The 25,022-nt window shown below is 39.8% G+C and overlaps 1 long non-coding RNA gene across 1 annotated transcript in view; it reads right to left on the bottom strand.

Annotated features, from left to right (window-relative positions):
* The window catches only part of LOC132518550 (uncharacterized), a 118,413-nt gene that overhangs the window by 80,541 nt on the left and 12,850 nt on the right, over positions 1-25,022 (bottom strand). The window contains exon 2 of the long non-coding RNA XR_009539911.1: positions 14,592-14,650. This is a non-coding gene — a long non-coding RNA (uncharacterized LOC132518550). The remainder of the gene's footprint in view (positions 1-14,591; positions 14,651-25,022) is intronic.

Below are 25,022 nucleotides of genomic sequence, written 5' to 3'. Positions count from 1 at the left end.
GAGCTGGCCCATGGCCCCACACATAAGAGAAATTGTTCCAAACATGGTCTGAGGGGCAGAACTTTTTGCTTCACAACCTCTTTCTGAGAAGTTAGCATTCCTGATAAAATGCTTAAGCAATTTTCTGTGAACTTTAATGGGATTAAGGTTTGCTCTAGGAAACCAATTACCCACATGCCCAATTAGCCACACACTCAGTTGCCAACTGTCAATCAAGGGTCTAGTGACCTTTACCAGACTTTCTTTTCTTTCTGTGTCTAGCCTAACAATGATTATCTAACTGAACTCTTTTCCTATCAAATGTCCCTGCCAAAAGTAAATTTGGGAAGTGGCCTTCTAGGGTCCATTTCCCTGCTGTGCCTGATAGTAATAAAATCTTGATACATGCTCACAGCTAAATTGTCTGAAAACTTTTCTCTAACACTTGGAACACTCACCTGGTACAATAACATGAGTGAAAAATGAATTTATGTTGCTTTGAGCCATTAAATTTTGTTCTCTATTTCAGCAGCCAAATCTACCCTAATATATTCATATTTGATAAATTTGCTTAAATTTACTATATGCTTACTTTGTACCAGAGACTATACTAAGCACTTTACATGCATTATATGTCACTAAACTCTATTTCCTTCCCATAGTAAATACCCACAGCTAGGATTGGATGCCAGGGCAGGGACCACCACCACTAATAATAATCGTAGTTGTAGCAGCAATAACAACAATAATAATAATAGTTAATACTTACTGAATGCTTTCTATGAGCCAAGCACTGAGCAAACTGTTTATACCTTATTCTTTACAACCTTATGGGGATTCTTCTTAGAAAAAACAAGCAACCGATCCAAGTTTTATCACTAGTGTTAATTCACTGCATTTAGAAAATGAAAGGAAACTTACTACTTTCCTAAGACAAATTCCTGACAGTAAAGCTCAAGACAATCACCTTGGTTGAGGAAGATCCAGAGAAAATGAAGCTCCTCTTAAAAGGGATATGATTCCCCAGAGCATATCAGCATCATTGAGACAAAACTGGTGGTGGGATTTTTTTTTTTTTTTGCTTTCCTCAAAGGGACACTATTTTTATAGGCTGAGAAGCACCATAACACTTTTGTTGTTTAGGGCTATCTCACTGGTCCTTCCGAAGGCAAAAATTTGAAGGTGATCTTCAAGACTTTTCTCCTAAGTGTCCCTACCCTTTAGGAGAGAGAAATCATCAAATTCTGTCCCCAAAGACTTGACTGTGTTCTAAACCAACCTCAGATTACAGGCATAGGAGGAAGAATTAGATTTTGATTTGAAGAATGGGCTGGGCCTGGAATACTTTTCCAGCCTTTTCTCTAAGAAGGATTTAAGAATTGATATATTCATGTTGCACTTCAGTGGGGTTGAACGGATTTTTTTGGTTTTGGTTTTGGTTTTGGTTTTGTGGTTGTGTCCATGAACACAAGGAGAGGCTCAGTTCTGCAGAGCTCTGCACATGCACTCACCCTGGTCCTGAAGGAGTGGGGTGTCCTCCCTAGAGAACCTCTGTGGCCCTCTCTGGTGAACCAACCTCTTGAGACTGCACAGAACTCAGCTTCGCCAGTGACACACTCAGGCAACAAGAAAGAAACAGCTGAAACAATGTAGAGATGCCCCTCGCCCAGTGTCAAGAGAGGGCTGATTGCCCCACCTGTCTTTTGAAACTAAGAAAAATCCTGGAATTTATAGACATTTTCAAGTTACGGAAGTCTCAAGAGAAAGATATTTGGAGTCCCTGCATATGAGGAAGAGTTTAAGCAATATTAGAAAAAGAATTCATCCACCTATGCATCCATCCATTCATTTTACAAATAATTATTGAGGACTTACTATATGCCAGGCCCTGTTCAAAATCTAGGGAAGGAGGGAGCATCAGGGAAGTACTGGTCAAGGGTACCAAGTTTCAGTTACGCAAGATGAATAAGTCGTAGAGATCAACTGTGCGCCACAGTGCCTATAGCAAGGGTGCCCAACCCCCAGGCCGCAGACCCATACCAGGCCGAGGCCTGTTAAGAACCAGGCCACACAGCAGGAGGTCAGCGGTGGGAGAGCCAGCGAAGCTTCACCTGCCGCTCCCCATCGCTCGCATTACCGCCTGAATCATCCCCCGACCCCCACTCTCACCCCCAGGCCGTGTAAAAAGTCTTCCACAAAACCAGTCCCTGGTGCCAAAAAGGTTGTGGACTGCTGGCCTATAGTTAACAACAATGCATTGCACACTTCAAAATGTGCCAAAAGGGTAGCTCTTACGTTAAGTGTTTTTATCACAAATATAAATAAGTAAGTAAAGAGGGTGGGAGGAAACGCTTGGAAGTGATGGATATGTTTATGACACTGATTGTGGGAATGGTTTCACAGGTGTATGTTTATCTCCAAACTCATCAAGTTGTATACATTAAATATGTACAGCTTTCTGTATAACGATCACACTTCAATAAAGTGGTTTTAAAAAACCCTAGGGACAACAGTGAACAAGGTAGTCAAAGAGATGTGACTACATTTGTAACCCTTGTCGTGGTTCATGCAAGCATCAAATATGGATTTTGTACTGTCACATGTGTTTCTTTCAGCTTACACTTGCGTTCTCACTCACCCAGCCATCTTGAGAAGTGCATCTAGCCCTCACCCAGGAGTAGGGGCATTCACGTACAATGTTGGTTATGTGCAGCCAAGCGCTTGCCTCGTTGGCCCTCCCCCAAGACTGAAATTCTCCTCAAGAGGTCATCCCTTAGGGTTCAGACTTGTGTAAATGTGGGGAATTCCCTGGTGATCCAGTGGTTAGGACTCCACGCTTCCACTGCTGGGGGCCCAGGTTCACTCCCTGATTGGGGAACTAAGATCCCACAAGCCTCGCAGCACGGCCAAAAATAAATTAATTAATCAATTAATTAAAAATACACAGACTTGTGTAAATGTTAGAGTCCCCATTTAAATGCAAATATCCCTGCAGCCATGACACATTACATCATTGTCATTCATTATCACCTTTCAAGTGTAACAGCAACTGGGAAGTCTAAGAAATCCTGGAGAGGGAGAGAACCTAAGAGTGCTTCCAGGAAGAAAGGGCTAACTGGTGGCCTCAGCAGGAATATAGGAAGGGGGTTGCCAAGAGAGTGAAGGTGAACTGATCACATACTTCCACTTGGAGAGACCAAAGGACATTCTTGAAGGAGGTACCAGAAGGCAACAGGACAATCAGTAACAAACTGAACGATGTCTGCTATTGGACTATGTAATCAGCTACTCATGTATATTTCCAGATATATCTGAATCTCTTAATGGTTCACAATCACTTTTGGAAGTAGGTGTGGTATACCTTATGTAACAATATAGAGAAAAATCTACTTACCAGGAGAGCCCACCCACCACCAAAATTGTTTACTTGGATGAATAACTAAATCAGAAGCTTTGATGAGGAAGGAGGCCTCCAGGAGGTGCTTGATGATCACTCTGGGGCTAATTCCAGGGTTTGGTTTTACTGACAAGGGTCTATAAATTGGGGACACAAGCTGAATAGGCTGGATGATAAAAGAGTCTTCAGAAGCTGTTTGGAGTAAGAGCAGGGAATGACAATGTCACTGGCAGAGGACAGAATAGGGATGAGGGTTTTATTAGTTCTCTAATGTGTGGTCTCTGATGCAAATCATCTTCCCTATTTCCTCATGAAAACTTCACTAAAAGTCCATTTTTCTTAACGTGTCCTGCTACTGGAGGTTCACCAAAGACCTTAGGGAATAGCATGAGCACCAGTCATCCACAGCAGTCTACCACACCTCACTTCCAATTATAAATACTTAAAGAACTGGAGTTGTACAAGGCCCAATGCATGCAGCCTGCTACATAATGCAGCATTAGGTTTGGAGATGGGATTTTTTTAAATTTTATTTCTTTTATTGAAATATGGTTGATTTACAATGTGCCAATCTCTGCTGCACAACAAAGTGACTCAGTTATACACATATAGACGTTCTTTTTTTATATATTATTTTCCTTTATGGTTTATCACAGGATATTGAACATAGTTCCCTGTGCTATACAGTAGGACCTTGTTGTTTACCCATTCTATACATAATAGTTTACATCTGCTAATCCCACACTCCCAATCCTTCCCTCCCCCACCCCTCCTCTCCCTTGACAATCACAAGTCTGTTCTCTATGTCTGTGAGTCTGTTTCTGTTTCAAAGATAAGTTCATTTGTGTCATATTTTAGATTCCACATATAAGTGATATCATATGGTAGTTGTCTTTCTCCTTCTGACTTACTTCACTTAGTATGATAATTTCTATTTGCATCCATATTGCTATGAATGGCATTATTTTGTTCTTTTTTATGGCTGAGTAGTATTCCATTGTATATATGTACCACATCTTCTTTATCCATTCATCTGTTGATGGGCATTTAGGTTTTTTCCATGTCTTGGCTATTGTAAATAGTGCTGCTATGAACATAGGGGTGCATGTATCTTTTTGAATTATAGTTTTATCCAGGTATATGCTCAGGAGTGGGATCACTGGATCATATGGTAGTTCTGTTTTTAGTTTTCTCAGGAACCTCCACACTGTTTTTCATAGTGGCTGCACCAACTTACATTCCCACCAACAGTGTGGCAGGGTTCCTTTTTCTCACACCCTCTCCAGCATTTGTTATTTGTAGACTTTTTAATGATGGCCATTCTGATAGGTGTGAGGTGGTACCTCATTGTAGTTTTTATCTGCATTTCTCTAATAATTAGTGATGTTGAGCATCTTTTCGTGTGCCTACTGGCCATCTGTATGTCTTCTTTGGAGAAATGTCTATTAAGGTATTCTCCCCATTTTTCAATTGGGTCGTTTGTTTTTTTGTTGTTGAGCTGTATGAGCTGTTTGTACATTTTGGAGATTAAGCCCTTGTCTGTCGTGGAGATGGGATTTTTAATGGTGGTGAATGTACTCAAACTACAGTGCTTTGATGGGGCAATACCAAACCAGTGCTTTTTATTCAAAACCAGGTTTATACTTTTCAAGAATGAAAGTGTCTAATCCTCAAAGTTAGGAGAACATAGCAGGCATAATTTCCCCATTTTCAGGAGGCATGTGACTCTGGATTGACAAGACTAGAGAATTCCACCAAGGTCACTTTTCCCAATGAAGACAAGAATTAGAGAACCTGGATCTCCACTGAGAGACAGACATAATCCATGGGTCCTGGGAGTCACATTTGAACATAGAGCTTCATGAAATTGATCTCCTAAAAGTAAATTCCATTTTCTTCTCCATCAAAAGGCTGCTGAGACACCATTGGGTGGCACTATTGCTTACACTTTAAAATTTCAGATAGTAAAGCAAAGCCACATTTCAAACCCAGAAGCAGAAAGAATAGCAGAGCTTTCTCCAAGAAGCTCTACAAGACAGCATCCTACCGAGATGTATCGTCAATACAGCTCAACTACAGAAGGTTTAAAATAGGTAAAACATGATTTCTTGGAAAATAACCCAACTCACATAAAAGACACAATCTACCAGATCCAATGAGCATCAGTATCCTCATTACAATTTCCATGCAACTTGACATCCTAAAGAGCTCTTTTCTTCATCCGAGATGGATTGCCAGCAATTGTCACTCACTTCTGTTTAGGAAATAATGGGGGAAGGCATACTGTTTTGTGGCTTTTGCTTTCTGCAAACATGCTTAAGCCTCGGTTAGTCGATTACCCCCATGACTCCTATATCCATTTACAGTAATTTCTATTAAGAAAAGTTCCACCTCTTGCACTACTGGGGGCTCTGATTGTCAACTCAAGGTCCCTAGCTACTATGTTTAGCTGCTATCGCTGCTTGGACATCTAAGACCTTTCTCTGCACTATAGAAAAATGGATCTTTGAGGAATATAATGATTCTCATTACTCCTCCTCTCACACCCACGTCACCAGCAGACAGAAATCAGCACAGGGGACAGCCAGCAAATGAACACTGGGAACAGTTGTTACAGTTACCATTGTCTGGCATAACACACACAAGCACACGTGCCACACACAATGGGATTTTATTCAACACAGCAGCCTTGTATTAATTACATTTTTCACCATTAATACTTTTTCACTAATTTAAATAGCTCCCTCCATGCTGCTATCCCAGAGTAAAACCAGACATGTCCACTGCTAATTGCATTACAATAAAACAGTGCACTATCACAATGAATTACATGTGCCACCTTTTTTCAGTGGCACATTCCCAGCTCATGACAGCCAGAGAAACAACAGGAGAAAAGAAAGAACCGAAAACATAATCCATATATAAAATGAGAAGAAAAAGACAATAGAAAATTATCCCAAAGTTCGATGCAGTGGACATGACTGATGGTGGGAGTCCTCCCCATTCAAGCCTGGCTTCTAAGGAAACTGAGAAGAAAAAGCCCAAGACAGAGATTTTAAACAAAGTCCTTGCCTTGCTACTCAGTGTGGTCCACAGAGTAGCAGGAATGGCATCATCTGAGAGCTTGATAGAATGCAGATTCTCAGGCCTTACCTAGACCTAATGAATCAGGTTCTTCATTTTAACAAACACGCAGGTGATAGGCATGCACATTAAAGTCCGAGAAGCTCTGCTCTAGTTCGCCGGGGTATGAGAAAACAGAAGCTTCCTAATGATGGAGGGCCAGTACCTACGATTTGGCTAGGATGAACCTAGCAGAGAAGGTTAAGAAAGGAAGTAATGTTTTAATTTTTTTCAATGTGTTACAGGGCCTCTTGCCCATAAATTCTGGGACAGAGTCAACTAGACAATGGGTGACTCTGACAAATTATTATTATTTTTTTAACATCTTTATTGGAGTATAATTGCTTTACAATGGTGTGTTAGTTTCTGCTTTATAACAAAGTGAATCAGTTATACATATACATACGTCCCCATATCTCCTCCCTCTTGCATCTCCCTCCCTCCCACCCCTCTAGGTGGTCACAATGCACCAAGCTGATCTCCCTGTGCTATGCGGCTGCTTCCCACTAGCTTTCTATTTTACGTTTGGTAGTGTACATATGTCCATGCCACTCTCTCACTTGACAAATTATTTTTAATGTCACTTTCTGCTTGTACTGTGAACATGCCCTGTCTTACAGTGTAAGGACATGCAAGTTGCAACATGACATAAAGATTTGTATTTTATTAGTGACTTTGTCCTTTTACATGATATTTTAAGTTCTACTGTGAAATCTAGGCCATTGCATCCATATCTATTGTAATTTCAATAATTAGATATTAAGATTGAAACTTAGAATAGATTTCTCAAAGTTGAAATCATGAAAATGAGGAAATTCTTCAAAAATACCTCAAAAGCTCATGTAGAATCGGTGGATCTTCTTGTTCCTTTAAGGACCAATGTGTGATGTTCAGAAATACCGCCTTTGGCATGAAACCCTCTCCCCACTTCCTTGTAAGAAAAATTGATAAGACAGTGAGCAGAGAAGTTACTATCTAATACTTATGTTCAGGGCTGATGCTCAGTGATAAGCATAGAACCACACCAGTTGCTTACAGCTGGTGGCCCATCTGATTGGTCAGTGCCTATGGTACCAGCTGTTAAATACTTTTTTTTAACATCTTTATTAGAGTATAATTGCTTTACAATGGTGTGTTAGTTTCTGCTTTATAACAAAGTGAATCAGCCATACATATACATATATCCCCATATCTCTTCCCTCTTGAGTCTCCCTCCCTCCCACCCTCCCTATCCCACCCTCTAGGTGGTCACAAAGCACCGAGCTGATCTCCCTATGCTACGAGGCTGCTTCCCACTAGCTATCTATTTTACATTTGGTAGTGTATATATAAGTCCATGCCACTCTCTCACTTCGTCCCAGCTTACCCTTCCCCCTCCCCGTGTCCTCAAGTCCATTCTCTAGTAGGTCTGCGTCTTTATTCCCATCTTGCCCCTAGGTTCTTCATAACCATTTTTTTTTAGATTCCATATATATGTGTTAGCATATGGTATTTGTTTTTTGTCTTTCTGACTTAAATACTTTCGATATCACCTATTCCTATATTCTAGTTAGTGTCACAGACCAAGGAGTGTCTGGAGAATGAGAACTGCAGTCATGAAACAAAGCACGGGTAAGAGAGTTCCCTTTCTCTCTGTCATACACAAGCAGGACCACCTTCCTTTCACGCAGATGTCAAAAGCAAGCATGGTAGGCATGTGTGTACCTGTTCTGATGTGAGGACGCCTGGAAGAGTTCAAACATATCTCCTTTACCCACTGTTTGCTTTGAGTCTCCATGAAAATCCGCATTTTGAACCTATATTTCCCCCTACCAGGCAAAAACAGTTAATAATAATAATAATGGCAACATCAGAGAAGAACAATGAGAAATATAGATTCTTTTCATTCATTTATTCATTCTACAATAGTCATTGCCCATCTTCTGTGTGCTAAGCAGGGTTCTAAGCGCCATAGGTACATCAGTGAACAAAACAGACAAAACTACCTGTTTTCATGGAGTTTGCATTCTTCTCAGGGGAGACAGACAATAATCAATAAACATAATAGTAAGTCATATAGTATGTTAGATGCTGATAAGTGCTATGGAAAATAAGAGAACAGAGAGGAGCATTGGGGGCAACAGGGAAGGGTTTGCAATTTTAAGTGGGACGGTCAAGGGAAGTCTTAATTGCGAAAGACTTGCAGCTAAGCGGTGAGTGAGACGTGCAGATTTCTGAGAGAGGAGCATTCCGGCATTTTGAAGAAAAGAGAGGAAATTTATGGAGCCGAATGATCAAGTAGAAAAGTAAAAGGAAATAAAGTCAGCCAGGTAATAAGGGTATGAATTAAGTAAAGCCTTTTACTTTAAATAAAATTAAAAATTAAAGTTAAATAAAAACTTTAGCTTTTACTCTGAGTCAGATGGGAGGTCAATGGAGCTTTTTGAGCAGACGAGTAGCGTGATCTTGTATGACTCTGGCTGCTGTTTGAGAACAAACTATGGGGATAAGCAAGAATGGAGGCACAGAGACCAGTAGGTAGGTTTCCACAATCACACACATCAGAGATGATAGAAGGTTGGACTAAGGTGGTAATAGCAGAAGTGGTGAGAAGTGGTTAGATTCTAGATATCTTTTGAAGATAGTACCTACAAGATTTGCTGATGCTTTGGATGTGGGTATGAGATACGGAAGGAAATCAAGGATGATAAAAGTTTATGGCCTAAGCAGTTGGAAGATCGGGAAAGATGTGAATAGGGCAAGTTTGTGGGAGGAAGATCAAGAGTTTCTTTTGCACAGGTTGGGTTTGAGATGTCTATTAGACAGCCAGGTGAGGATCCCAGATACAGGAGCTCAAAGATGGGGTACTGAGCAAAGGATATAAATTTGCACATTGACAGCACATGCAGCTGCTTAAAGCCATGAGATTGGACAAGCACCTCTAGAAGAGGAGTAGAGATTGCTAAGACTGTGCCCAAAGCCCTCCAATAAGAGGTGAGGGAGAAAGAGAACCCCCAAAAGAGAACGAGAAGGAGCAACCAGTGAAGTAGAGGAGAACCAAGATCTGACCAAGCAAAACAAATCATTCTACTTGTTCCTCTATGGCAAAATTAAATTTTGGAGATTTAATCAGTAGAATATTTTACTTTTGTTTCTCTTTGTCAGAGCATGATGTTTTCCCCTTCATCACTCTTCTATTTAAACAAGATCTTGGTCTTCTTCCTCTCTGGGAAAGGTAGACACAGAAGAAACACAAAGAAAGATAAAGGTCAACCTTAAGTTTCCAAAAGCAAAAAGTCCTAATGCAAACAAATGTTTTGTGGGGAAACAACTGTTTAGCTACTTTTTTATTGACACAATGAGAAGAAAAAAAAACTTCTCTGGGCACTGGGCAAGGAGAAGAGTTAAAAGGGATGCAAAAGATGTGAACACTTCCAAAGAGCTTTTATTTCCAGTTCTATCGCTTGGTGTATGACTTAGGGGAGGCATTAAGTTTTATAGGTCTCAGTTTCCCCATCTCTGCGAAGGAGCCCTGCTTTTGGCCCCTTCCTGTGCAGTCCAAAAATGAGGGGATGATAAGACAGACAGACAGGCTGCCTGTCTGTCATGCACAAACACCAGATAAGTCCATGATACCACATGAGCCCTTCAGAACTTGGATGTCCTAGAGATAAGGAAGGAAAGCAGAAAATCGTGACTTGACTTAGTACAGCTAGAATGAACTAATATTGTGTTTTCTGCTATCAAGAATAGTCTCAAAAATGAGACCAATGAGATCAAAACCTAAAGTGACTTTTTTTGCACAACTATTAACTCCACACCTTCACTATTACTAGCCTTCAAGGTTCACTTCACATTTTCTCTCTTCCACGAAGACCTTCTTGATAGGCCCACCAGGCTATGTTACTCAGTTGATACTCAACACACAAGGTCTTGCATTGTTAGTTATCTTTTATGAATATAGCTTATGTCACCTCCTTGAATTCATCAATACTTTCAATTCAACAAGGCTTTTTTAGAGCACTGTATAGAACTGCTTTCAGCCACAAATAACAGTGGATATGGCTTGCACAATTTCACGATTTAATTCTGTTTCTGGCAATTTCAGGACTGACGCAGAGGTTTACCAATATCAACCAGTACCCAGACTCTCTCTACCTTTCTGATCTGTGGCCCTTACCATGTTATCTTTTTATATTTGGCCTTCCTTTTTCAAGCAATGTGGCTGATTTACTGCAAACATCACATCTTCACACAACCAAATTTAAGACCAGAGGAAAGGAGCTGATCTCCTTACCATCTCTTTTTATTCAGAAGCAAAAGCCCTCCCAGGAGACTTCTCCTTATACCTAATTAGCCGCAGCTTGGTCACATGGCCACACCTAAACCTCCCTAGCAAATAGGAATTACCAAAGTAGGTTTAGACCCTGGACTCTGGAGTGGTTCATTATTTCCAGAGTATGTTGTAGCCTGAACAAAATTGGGGGTGGGGGAGTCTGTAAACTTAGGAAGAAGTAAGAAACAGCTGCTATGTAAGCTAAGCAGCTAACAGTGTTTGATACAAGCACCATGTTCAAGGCATCCTTGTAGTCCCTGTTTAGAATATAAGAATGAGTTAGGCAACTACAGGTTATGAGCCCAGTGGTTAGACACACAGATACTGGATCCAGACTGCCACACTTCAACCTGGTTCCTTTACTTACTAGCTGTTTGTCTGTAGATGAGTCACTTACAAACCTTGCAGCTTCAGCTTCCTCAACTGTAAAATGGGGGTAATAATAATACTGACCTTAAAGGATTGCTGTGAGCATAAAATGAGGAGACATACATAAAGTGCTCAGCATGGAGTATAGCACTCAGTAAGTAAATAGTGAGTGTTAGCTATTACTACTATTTCTCTATTCTCCATGGTAAGCAAATAACATGCTAGGTGCTCTTAAAGGTACTGGGCCCCAAATGAGATATGATCTCTGCTCTCCCAAAACTTGCCTTTCCCTGACCCCAAGCCCACTCCTCAGGTTAACCACTCTTGACAGTTTGATGTCTACCCATGTATGTGGATACCCCTCATTTATTTTTATTAAAATGCTATCATATTATCATTCATTCATTCATTCATTCAATAAATATTTACCAAACACTTACTATATGGCAGGGACTATTCAAAGAGCTGGAAAAACAAGTGAATGAAACAGGTTCTTCAGAAGCATGGTCTCTTCACAATAAAGTTTTCTTCTCAGTCTTCTTGAAGATCTACCTCTTTCTTATTAATAGCTTTCTGCCATCCATTACATGATTCTGCCAAAATGTATTTAACTATTCCCTTTTTAACAGACATTACGGTTCTACTTTCCTACCATTAATTACATGCAAGATCTTGATGAACTTCCTTTAAATGTATGCTACGAACACACAGAGGAGTTTTCTGTTGGCTAGCTTCCTGAAGCAGCTTGCTATATCATAATTTTTCCCTTTCCTCAAACTCAGTACGGTGTTTTACACGCAAAGGGTGTTTTAACAACATAGACTCAATGATCATTCTCCACAGCCGTCCCTACGGTTCAAGAATCCCTTGAACTTTCTGCATGACTTTTTTTTTACGTTTCAATGAGAGACTGAATTCTTGCATTGAAACAAATAAAAATGTAAAATCTTAATACTATTTTGTAGGATTTAAGTTATAATTCACTCCAGTTTATTAAAAGACTGCTTTGGGGCTTTCCCACCAACAACGTGGCATTTTTAATATGTTCTCATTATTAATTTTTTAAAAAACTGTTCTTTTAAGGAACAAATTTTCAAACTGGCTTTTGAAAGGGTCCCCAGAGAACTACTATGAATTGCTACTGACGTGAAGAAAACCAAATATTTACCATGTGGAATTATCATCTGTATATCCACAGGAGCCCTTCCCGGAGGCTGTCTGTGGACCAGCGCCCCTGAATTGCATTTACACTATGTGACAAACAGCAGGGAAGATGTCTTCTCCTGTGTCTTGTCCGTCTGATGTGGGCATCGGTAAGTGACAAACGAGCACAAATGGTCTCTTTGTGTTGAATGGGATCGATGTGGGCTATCACTTATTAAAGCGCTTAATAAGTGTGCACTTTTTTACCTGTGTGTTATTTAATTACAAAGGGGAACGGAACTTCAAAGGCATGCACACTGCAATTTTGTAAAATTACATGTAGGATCAGTCAGTGATGGCTATGAAGGGGTAAAAAAATGTCGTACTTCCGTAATTTGTGAACTTGGAGCATAAGAGGATGTTTGAGAGTGAAGAAGACAGCAAAAACTGCTTAGGTGCATAAAAGTTCAAATGTTTAGGGGGGAAATGAACCTGAGTGGCTTAGAGCATTTTTTCAAACTTTTTTGACTGCAACCCATAATAAGAGATACATTTTATGTCATGACCCCATGCAGACACACATATACGTGACACACACACATGACAAATGAAAGTTTCATAAAATAATACCCTTACTACATGATATTTTCCATCTTATTCCATCCATTTCCATTTTTAATGAGGTTTTTGACCCACTAAATTGATTTCAGGACTGATTGATTGAAAGTTTATTATTATTGATGGTCAGTAGCTATCCACGATAATTAGGGGGAAAAAGTCAACTTCATGAAAGATAGGAAACTCAGGCACAGAATTGTCACATACCTCAAGTTTTAGAGTCACAAAGACCTGGGTTTTAGTCCTAGCTCTATCACTAGTCTATCACTTGGAAAAGGTGCTTAAGTTTCATAAGCCTCCATTTCTCCTTCTGTGAAATAGGGATAATAATGGTATCTATTATATGATAGGCTCTCAAATGATAGCTACCATCACCAACATCAGGAGGGAGATGATGGTGATATACTCACTCAGCTTGAAATATGTCCCAGAAATGTGAACATAATCCAGGGGAGAGCAAGCCCTACAAAATGCAAGAAACTTCTGTGGTGGTATCATTCTATTTACAAATTATACAGTCACCCAAATAAAGGTTTTCTAGAAAAAGAGTGATCGTGTTTTCCAAATCCTAAAAGGCACAGTTTATAAGATAGTGCTAAGACAAGTACATACACAGGCATGTTCACAGCAGCACTATTCACAGTAGCCAAAAGGTGAAAACAGCACAAATGACCATCAACAAATGAATGGACAAATACACGGTGGAACATTATGCAGTCATAAAAAGGAATAAAGTACTGAAACATGCTACAACATGATCCTCCAAACCATGCTGAGAGAAAGAAGCCAAACAAAAGTCACATACTGTATGATCTCATTTATATGAAATATCCAGAATAGATAAAGCCATAGAGACAAAACGCTGACTGATGGTTGCCAGGGGGTGAGGGGAAGGAGGAGAGGGAGAAAAATGCTCAGTGGGTAGGCGGTTTTACTTCAGAGTGATGAAAATGTTTAACTAGACAGAGGTGGCAGTGGCACAACATTATGAATGTACTTGCTGCCACCGAATTGTTTGCTTTAAAATGGTTAATTTTATGATATGTGACTTCCATCTCAATAAATTATTTTTCATAAATGAGAAACCCAATAATTATTAGGAAATTTTATTACCAGCTCCCTTCATATAAAAATAATATTATTATTACATTGTTATTCTTTTTTTTTTTTTTTTTGCAGTACGCGGGCCTCTCACTGTTGTGGCCTCTCCCATTGTGGAGCACAGGCTCCGGATGCGCAGGCTCAGCAGCCATGGCTCATGGGCCCAGCTGCTCCGCGGCATGTGGGATCTTCCCGGACTGGGGCACGAACCCGTGTCCCCTGAATCGGCAAGTTGACTCTCAACCACTGTGCCACCAGGGAAGCCCCTACATTGTTATTCTTAAAAGATTGGTACAATCCAGAGGCATTAAGTCTGTCTTAATAATATTCTGACTAAAAAAAAAAATTCACAGATTCTCCTCAAGAGACAGAAAGAGAAGGCAGCATCTAAAGAAAGCAATGTATTTAATAAAATGCAAAACTCCCACAAGAGCCACACAAATAGATGGAAGACGGAATACCCACTCAAACTTAAATGCAAAAACATGGCACAGACCTAAAGGAAGAAAGTCGATATTCATGAATATTTTTAAAAGGCAAACTTACTTATTGAATCCAGAGATGATACCTGTAAATGGGGAGACCACTCTCATGGGACCAACAAGCTGGAGGAGAGAGAGAGAGAGATTAAGAGAAAATACATTTTTTCAGTTTTTTCTTATTGAGATATATTTGACATACAACATTTTGTAAGTTTAAAGTACAACATATTGATTTGATATATTTATATTGCATTATAATTAGCAATGTAGCATTAGCTAACACCTTTACCCAGTCACATAATTATCATCTCTCCTAGTGTTGGGAACAATTGAGATCACATTTCTTGGCAATTTTAATTTTTTTTTTAGTTTATAATAGAGTTTTGTGTCTATAACCACTGTACTGTATATTAGGATTCCAGGACTTACTTATCTATTAGTTGCACACAATAAAAAATTAATAGGAGCAATGTGACACTATTATTTAGGTGTCTTAAAACACCTATAATTTGGTGTTTTTCAAAAGGTATAAAATCGGACTTAGGAGCTATCCATTAAAAAAAAAAAAAGATGTGGGGTTTCAATTAAAGAACTGCTGTGTGGCTGCTTAAAAAAAGAAGCAAAGTTAGATTTCACTGATAGAAGTACAGTGCCCATATCCGAAGAAAAGGAAGATAACAGTCCCACTACAATCACTGTTCCGAGTAACACATTTTAAGAGAGACACTGATCTACTATAATATATTCAAAGGAGAACACATTTGGTTGGCAAATGGTCTAGGAAAATATTCCAACAAAAACTGGAGGTATATTGCCTAGGGGAGAGAAAGCAAAGAGAAATACAATACAAAGAAGTTTAGTGGTCACATTCTAAATGAACAAATATGAAAAAAATTACAGTGAAAATTATCTATTGAAAAAATCCTCACAAACAACAAGAATTTACTGTATAGCACAGGGAACTATATTCAATATCTTATAATAAACTACAATGGAAAAGAATTAAAAAAAGAATATAGATGTATACATATATATATATATGTATTGTAATGTAACCGAATCACTTTGCTGTACACCTGAAATGAACACAATATTGTAAGTCAACTACACTTCAATTTTAAAAAATCCTCTAAACCACCTATAGAATACATATATATATATATATATATATATATATACACACATATATACTTTTGTTTATACACACTGAAGTTTGAAAACCTCAGAGGGAACAAACAAAAGGAAAGTATCTATGCAACTGAATGGGCTTCAAATCTTTAGGATAATTTATCAACTCAAGAAGTGAATGGGAGGCTGTATTAGTTTCCTAGGGCTGTTGTAACAAAATACCACAGACTTGAGGGCTTAAAACAACAGAAATGTATTTCCCCCACAATTCTATACAGATGCTAGACATCTGAAATCAACATGTCAGCAGGACCACACTCTCTCTGAGACTTGGGATGGACTCCTTCCTTGCATTTTCCTAGTTTCTTATAGTGGCATCAATCCTTGGTGTTCCTTGGCCTTGTAAAAAATTAATAAACAGATATCTCAATTAAATAGAGTCAGGAAACCAGAAGGGGGAGCTCTCGTGCCCTGGGATGATAGCAGAGCCCACGAGGAGGAAGAAAGACCTCCTCTTCTCTCCTGGCAACAACTCAGCCAATGAAAAGCTCTGTTTTTCTGGACTCATTGTTTACTATAGCCCTCCAGACTTCCTTTTCCCCTCTATAAAAATGCTGTCCTTCCCTTGCTGTGCTGGGACTTGCACATGGCTTGCCATGGTTGTAGACCCAAAACTGCAATTCTTTCCTGATCCTGAATAAACTCGTTTTTGCTGGAGAAATAACTAGCAGTGTATTTGTTTTAGGCCAACAGCCTGCAGCTGCATCACTCAAATCTCTGCTTCTGTTGTCATGTGACATTCTCCCTGTGTGTCTCTGTCTTCACATAACACTTTCCTTTTCTTATAAGGACACTAGTCATGTTGGATTAAGGCCCACTCTAATAATTACATCTTAACTTGATTATATCTGCAAAGGTCCTACTTCCAAATAGGGTCACATTCACATATACCTATCTTTTTGGTGCACACAATTCAACCCATAATAGAAGAATAAGCAAAATAGATTCTAAAGTAAATTTGCACACAGCAAGGTGTCCACCATTAGGTTTCATAGTAAGCCCTTATAACATCAACAGATGTTACAGATGTTTGTTGATGTGATAATTAATGTTTGCTAGGCTTCCATCTAAATTTTCCTTGTTCCAACCCACATGCATACCGTATGAAACTGAAAACTTTGGAAAGTTTTGGGAAGGAACTGGGCCAGCTGTTTTCTGTCTTTCTAAATTGACATTCTTCTGTGCTGACCCCAGTAACCAGCTTTACTTTCCTGTCCATGGGCAGCTTTCTGGGGAGGTCAGGTTCTAAAGCCACCAGGTAAGTACATTCAGGTGAGATGGAACGGTCTTGGCCTCACTACTTAATAGCCACAGGCTTCAGTCACCTCATATATAAAATGGAAACAGTAACATACCCCCCTCACAAGGTCACTGCGCATAAGTGAGGTAATATCTGTGAGAAGTACACTGAGAACAAATGCTGGTCCCTTGCAAGTGCTCAACAAATTCATTGTAATTATTTAAACAAGCTCTATCATGTGAAAAGAGATTTAGTGAATTCTACAGTGATTTTAAGTGAATTCTTACTTATAGTAGTAAGTAAGCAATTATAGGGATCCATAAGTGGTCTGATCTGCTTTGCAAAACAGAGTTCCCCATTGACAGATATGTGTAAATGAGGCTGTACCCATCTGTCAGGGATGCCACAGGAAGTTTGCTCTTATCTGGACATAGAGGGATAACACCTACCTTACAGCATTATTGTAAAGACTAACAAAATCACAAAGGAAAAAGGCGTGACTCAGTAGTTGAAATATAGCAAGGTGTTCAGGGGTGGTATTACTAATCACGTTTGTTACTAGGTCATTGTTAGAGAAGATTCTTGCCCAGAACAGAAAAATCAATTGAAAGACTCCCTTCCAACTCTCAGCTGACATAGTTTTACAGGAAGACCTACTGCTGAGTATAGTTTCTAGTTTATTTAATATCTGCCTTGTGAATAAAGAAATAAACCTAGGGGTCTAAGGGCTGAGATTTTGAGGACTCATAAAAATGTTTATTCTGAGATATTCATGGCAGCATTGTTTTTAAAAAGTTAAGACTGAGAAATAATTAAAACACACAAAGTTAGAGAATTGGATAAATAAACAGTAGTACATGACTAAGAACACAGGCTCTGGAGTTAGCCGGCCAGGTCTGAAGCTCCACTCCGCCTTTGGCAAGTTAAACTCTCTCAGCCACGCTTTACTTTTATTCAGAGAGTGGTTGTGAGAATTAAAGCAGGTAAAGCATTTAGCATAGCATCCGACATAATAACAAGCCTTCAGTGACGGTGATGATGCTGTGGGTCCATCTTTTCTTGCTTCGTAAATAAAACTAGTATATGTAGCTAAATTTTCTTTAAGTAGGTCATACAATAGAGAAACGACAATACACTAACCCAATGATGAAAATTAGCATTACCAATGGTCATTGTGTACCTCCAGATGTGATATGCTAAGACAGATACGACATCACCAAGTAGAATTCTGACCAGGAATACGTAATCTGAGCATAGTCCAAAAAAGCAACAAATAAACCCAAATTGAGGAACATTCTATAAAATAAATGGCCTTTATTCCAAAATGTCAGTCATGAAAGGCAAAGAAAGGCTAAACACACAGTTCCAGATTAAAGGAGACCAAAGAGACATGACCACTCAGTGCTATATGTGATCCTGGACTAGATCTTGGGCTAGAGGCAAAAAAAATGTTGTAAAAAACATTATTGGGGGAGCTTCCGGGAAGATGGCGGAAGAGTAAGACGCGGAGATCACCTCCCCCCAACCCACAGATACATCAGAAATACATCTACGCGTGGAACAGCTCCTACAGAACACCTACTGAACGCTGGCAGAAGACCTCAGACCTCCCAAAAGGCAAGAAACCCCCCACGTACCTGGGTAGGGCAAAAGAAAAAAGAATAAACAGAGACAAAAGGATAGGGACGGGACCTGCACCAGTGGGAGGGAGCTGTGAAGGAGGAAACGTTTCCACACACTAGGAAGCCCCTTCGCAGGCGGAGACTGCGGGTGGCAGAGGGGGAAAGCTTTGGAGCCGCGGAGGAGAGCACAGCAACAGGGGTGCGGAGGACAAAGTGGAGAGATTCCCGCACAGAGGATCGGTGCCGACCGGCACTCACCAGGCTGAGAGGCTTGTCTGCTCACCCGCCGGGGCGGGCGGGGCTGGGAGTTGAGGCTCGGGCTTCGGTCGGAGCGCCGGGAGAGGACTGTGGTTGGTGGCGTGAACACAGCCTGCAGGGCTAGCCGTGCACCACGGCTAGCCGGGAGGAAGTCCGGGAAAAGGTCTGGACCTGCTGAAGAGTCAAGAGACTTTTTCTTGCCTCTTTGTTTCCTGGTGCGCGAGGAGAGGGGATTAAGAGCGCTGCTTAAAGGAGTTCCACAGACGGGCGCGAGCCGCGGCTAAAAGCGCGGACCCCAGAGACGGGCATGAGACACTAAGGCTGCTGCTGCTGCCACTAAGAAGCCTGTGTGCGAGCACAGGTCACTCTCCACACCTCCCTTCTGGGGAGCCTGTGCAGCCCGCCACTGCCAGGGTCCCGGGATCCAGGGACAACTTCCCCGGGAGAACGCACGGCGCGCCTCACGCCTGGTGCAACGTCACGCCGGCCTCTGCCGCCGCAAGCCCGCCCCGCACGCAGTGCCCCCCCTCCCCTCGGCCTGAGTGCGCCAGAGCCCCCGAATCAGCGGCTCCTTTAACCCCGTCCTGTCTGAGCAAAGAACAGACGCCCTCCGGTGACCTACACGCAAAGGCGGGGCCAAATCCAAAGCTGAGCCCCTGGGAGCTGTGAGAACAAAGAAGAGAAAGGGAAATCTCTCCCAGCAGCGTCAGAAGCAGGGGATTAAAGCTCCACAATCAACTTGCTGTGGAATACATGAAAAGACAACGAATCATCCCAAATTGAGGAGGTGGACTTTGAGAGCAAGATTTATGCTGTATAGTTTTGCTTCCCCCATTTGTCCTACGGTTCTATCTGTCCGTTTTTTTTTTCTTTGTTTGTTTTTTAATTATTTTTTAATTATTTTTCTTAATAACTATTTTTTTCAATATCTTTATATTTTATCTTATTTTACTTTATCTTCTTTCTTTTTTTCCTTCCTTCCCTCCTTCCTTCCTCGCTCCCTCCCTCCCTCCTTTCTTTCTTTCTTTGTTTCCTTCTTTCTTTCTTTCTTTCTACTTCTACTAATTCATTCTTTCTACTTCTACTAATTCTTTCTTTCTACTTTTTCTCCCTTTTCTTCTGAGCTGTGTGGATGAAAGGCTCTTGGTGCTGCAGCCAGGAGTCAGTGCTGTGCCTCTGAGGAGGGAGAGCCAACTTCAGGACACTGGTCCACAAGAGACCTCCCAGCTCCACATAATATCAAATGGTGAAAATTTCCCAGAGATCTCCATCTCAGCACCAGCACCCAGCTTCACTCAATGACCAGCAAGCTACAGTGCTGAACATCCTATGCCAAACAACTAGCAAGACAGGAACACAACCCCACCCATTAGCAGAGAGGCTGCCTAAAATGATAATAAGGCCACAGACACCCCAAAACACACCACCACACGTGGACCTGCCCACCAGAAAGACAAGATCCAGCCTCATCCACCAGAACACAGGCACTAGTCCCCACCACTAAGGAACCTACACAACCCACTGAACCAACCTTAGCCACTGGGGACAGACACCAAAAACACCGGGAACTACGAGCCTGCAGCCTGCAAAAAGGAGACCACAAACAGTAACATAAGCAAAATAAGAAGACAGAAGAACACAGCAGATGAAGGAGCAAGATAAAAACCCACCAGACCTAACAAATGAAGAGGAAATAGGCAGTCTACCTGAAAAAGAATTCAGAATAATGACAGTAAAGATGATCCAAAACCTTGGAAATAGAATGGACAAAATGCAAGAAACATTTAACAAGGACCTAGAAGAACTAAAGAGGAAACAAACAACGATGAACAACACAATATATGAAATTAAAAATACTCTAGATGGGATCAATAGCAGAATAACTGAGCAGAAGAACGGATAAGTGACCTGGAAGATAAAATAGTGGAAATAACTACTGCAGAGCAGAATAAAGAAAGAAGAATGAAAAGAACTGAGGACAGTCTCAGAGACCTCTGGGACAACATTAAACACACCAACATTCAAATCATAGGGGTTCCAGAAGAAGAAGAGAAAAAGAAAGGGACTGGGAAGATATTTGAAGAGATTATAGTTGAAAACTTCCCTAATATGGGAAAGGAAATAGTTAATCAAGTCCAGGAAGCACAGAGAGTCCCATACAGAAGAATTTCCAAGGAGAAATATGCGAAGACACATATTAATCAAACTGTCAACAATTAAATGCAAAGAAAACATATTAAAAGCAGCAAGGGAAAACAACACACAACGGAATCCCCATAAGGTTAACAGCTGATCTTTCAGCAGAAACTCTGCAAGCCAGAAGGGATTGGCAGGACATATTTAAAGTGATGAAGGAGAAAAACCTACAACCAATATTACTCTACCCAGCAAGGATCTCATTCAGATTTGATGGAGAAATTAAAACCTTTACAGACAAGCAAAAGCTGAGAGAGTTCAGCACCACCAAACCAGCTTTACAACAAATGCTAAGGGACCTTCTCTATGCAAGAAGCACAAGAGAAGGAAAAGACCTACAATAACGAACCCAAAACAAGTAAGAAAATGGGAATAGGAACATACATATCGATAATTAACTTAAATGTAAATGGACTAAATGCTCCCACCAAAAGACACAGATTGGCTGAATGGATACAAAAACAAGACCCATATATTTGCTGTCTACAAGAGACCCACTTCAGACCTAGAGACACATAAAGACTGAAAGTAAGGGGAGGGAAAAAGATATTTCACGCAAATGGAAACAAAAAGAAAGCTGGAGTAGCAATTATCATATCAGACAAAATGGACTATAAAATAAAGACTATTACAAGAGACAAAGAAGGACACTACATAATGATCAAGGGATCGATCCAAGAAGAAGATATAACAATTGTAAATATTTATGCACCCAACATAGGAGCACCTCAATACATAAGGCAAATACTAATAGCCATAAAAGGGGAAATCAACAGTAACACATTCATAGTAGGGGACTTTAACACCCCATTTTCACCAATGGACAGATCATCCAAAATGAAAATAAATAAGGAAACACAAGCTTTACATGATACATTAAACAAGATGGACTTAATTGATATTTATAGGACATTCCATCCAAAATCAACAGAATACATATTTTTCTCAAATGTTCATGGAACATTCTCCAGGATAGATCATATCTTGGGTCACAAGTCAAGCCTTGGTAAATTTAAGAAAATTGAAATTGTTTCAAGTATCTTTTCCAACCACAACGCTATGAGACTAGATATCAATTACAGGAAAAGATCTGTAAAAAATACAAACACATGGAGGCTAAACAATACACTACTTAATAACTAAGTGATCATTGAAGAAATCAAAGAGGAAATTAAAAAATACCTAGAAACAAATGACAATGGAGACACGATGACCCAAAATTTATGGGATGCAGCAAAAGCAATTCTAAGAGGAAAGTTTATAGCAATACAATCCTACCTTAAGAAACAGGAAACATCTCGAATAAACAACCTAACCTTGCACCTAAAGCAATTAGAGAAAGAAGAACAAAAAAATCCCCAAAGTTAGCAGAAGGAAAGAAATCATAAAGATCAGATCAGAAATAAATGAAAAAGAAATGAAGGAAACGATAGCAAAAATCAATAAAACTAAAAGCTGGTTCTTTGAGAAGATAAAAAAAAATTGATAAACCATTAGCCAGACTCATCACAAAAAAAAGGGGGAAGACTCAAATCAATAGAATTTAAAATGAAAAAGGAGAAGTAACAACTGACACTGCAGAAATACAAACGATCATGAGAGATTACTACAAGCAACTCTATGCCAATAAAATGCACAACCTGGAAGAAATGGACAAATTCTTAGAAATGCACAACCTGCCAAGACTGAATCAGGAAGAAATAAGAAAATATGAACAAACCAACCACAAGCACTGAAATTGAAACTGTGATTAAAAATCTTCCAACAAACAAAAGCCCAGGACCAGATGGCCTCACAGGCGAATTCTATCAAACATTTAGAGAAGAGCTAACACCTATCCTTCTCAAACTCTTCCAAAATATAGCAGAGGGAGGAACACTCCCAAGCTCATTCTATGAGGCCACCATCACCTTGATACCAAAACCAGACAAGGGTGTCACAAAGAAAGAAAACTACAGGCCAATATCACTGATGAACATAGATGCAAAAATCCTCAACAAAATACTAGCAAACAGAATCCAACAGCACATTAAAAGGATCATACACCATGATCAAGTGGGCTTTATTCCAGGAATGCAAGGATTCTTCAATATACGCAAAACAATCAATGTGATAAACCATATTAACAAATTGAAGGAGAAAAACCATATGATCATCTCAATAGATGCAGAGAAAGCTTTTGACAAAATTCAACACCCATTTATGATAAAAAACCCTCCAGAAAGTAGGCATAGAGGGAACTTACCTCAACATAATAAAGGCCATATATGACAAACCCACAGCCAACGTCGTCCTCAATGGTGAAAAACTGAAAGCATTTCCACTAAGATCAGCAACAAGACAAGATTGCCCACTCTCACCACTCTTATTCAACATAATTTTGGAAGTTTTAGCCACAGCAGTCAGAGAAGAAAAGGAAATAAAAGGAATTCACATTGGAAAAGAAGGAGTAAAGCTGTCACTGTTTGTGGATGACATGATACTATACATAGAGAATCCTAAAGATGCTACCAGAAAACTACTAGAGCTAATCAATTAATTTGGTAAAGTAGCAGGATTCAAAATTAATGCACAGAAATCTCTGGCATTCCTATACGCTAATGATGAAAAATCTGAAAGTGAAATCTATAAAACACTCCCATTTACCATTGTAACAAAAAGAATAAAATATCTAGGAATAAACCTACCTAAGGAAACAAAAGACCTGTATGCAGAAAATTATAAGAAACTAATGAAAGAAATTAAAGATGATACAAACAGATGGAGAGATATACCATGTTCTTGGATTGGAAGAATCAACATTGTGAAAATGACTCTATTACCCAAAGCAATCTACAGATTCAATGCAATCCCTGTCAAACTACCACTGGTACTTTTCACAGAACTAGAACAAAAAAATTCACAATTTGTATGGAAACACAAAAGACCCCGAATAGCCAAAGCAATCTTGAGAACGAAAAACAGAGCTGGAGGAATCAGGCTCCCTGACTTCAGACTATACTACAAACCTACAGTAATCAAGACAGTATGATACTGGCACAAAAACAGAAAGATAGATCAATGGAACAGGATAGAAAGCCCAGAGATAAACCCACGGACATATGGTCACCTTACCTTTGATAAAGGAGGCAGGAATGTACAGTGGAGAAAGGACAGCCTCTTTAATAAGTGGTGCTGGGAAAACTGGACAGGTACATGTAAAAGTATGAGATTAGATCACTCCCTAACACCATACACAAAAATAAACTCAAAATGGATTAAAGACCTAAATGTAAGGCCAGACACTATCAAACTCTTAGAGGAAAACATAGGCAGAACACTCTATGATATAAATCACAGCAATATCCTTTTTGACCCACCTCCTAGAGGAATGGAAATAAAAACAAAAATAAACAAATGGGACCGAATGAAACTTCAAGGCTTTTGCACAGCAAAGGAAACCATAAACAAGACCAAAAGACAACCCTCAGAATGGGAGAAAATATTTGTAAATGAAGCAACTGACAAAGGATTAATCTCCAAGATTTACAAGCAGCTCATGCAGTTCAATATCAAAAAAACAAAGAACCCAATCCATAAATGGGCAGAAGACCTAAATAGACATTTCTCCAAAGAAGATATACAGACTGCCAACAAACACATGAAAGAATGCTCAACATGATTAATCATTAGAGAAATGCAAATCAAAACTACAATGAGATATCATCTCACACCAGTCAGAATGGCCATCATCAAAAAATCTAGAAACAATAAATGCTGGAGAGGGTGTGGAGAAAAGGGAACACTCTTGCACTGTTGGTGGGAATGTAAATTGATACAGCCACTGTGGAGAACAGTATGGAGTTTCCTTAAAAAACAACAAATAGGACTACCATATGACCCAGCAATCCCACTACTGGGCATATACCCTGAGAAAACCATAATTCAAAAAGAGTCATGTACCAAAATGTTCATTGCAGCTCTATTTACAATAGCCCAGAGATGGAAACAA

Source organism: Lagenorhynchus albirostris, chromosome 3 (assembly GCF_949774975.1).
Source record: "Lagenorhynchus albirostris chromosome 3, mLagAlb1.1, whole genome shotgun sequence".
NCBI classification, from domain to species: Eukaryota; Metazoa; Chordata; class Mammalia; order Artiodactyla; family Delphinidae; genus Lagenorhynchus; species Lagenorhynchus albirostris.
Note: the sequence above shows the minus strand (reverse complement) of the source record. Positions and strands in the feature narration are given on the sequence as shown.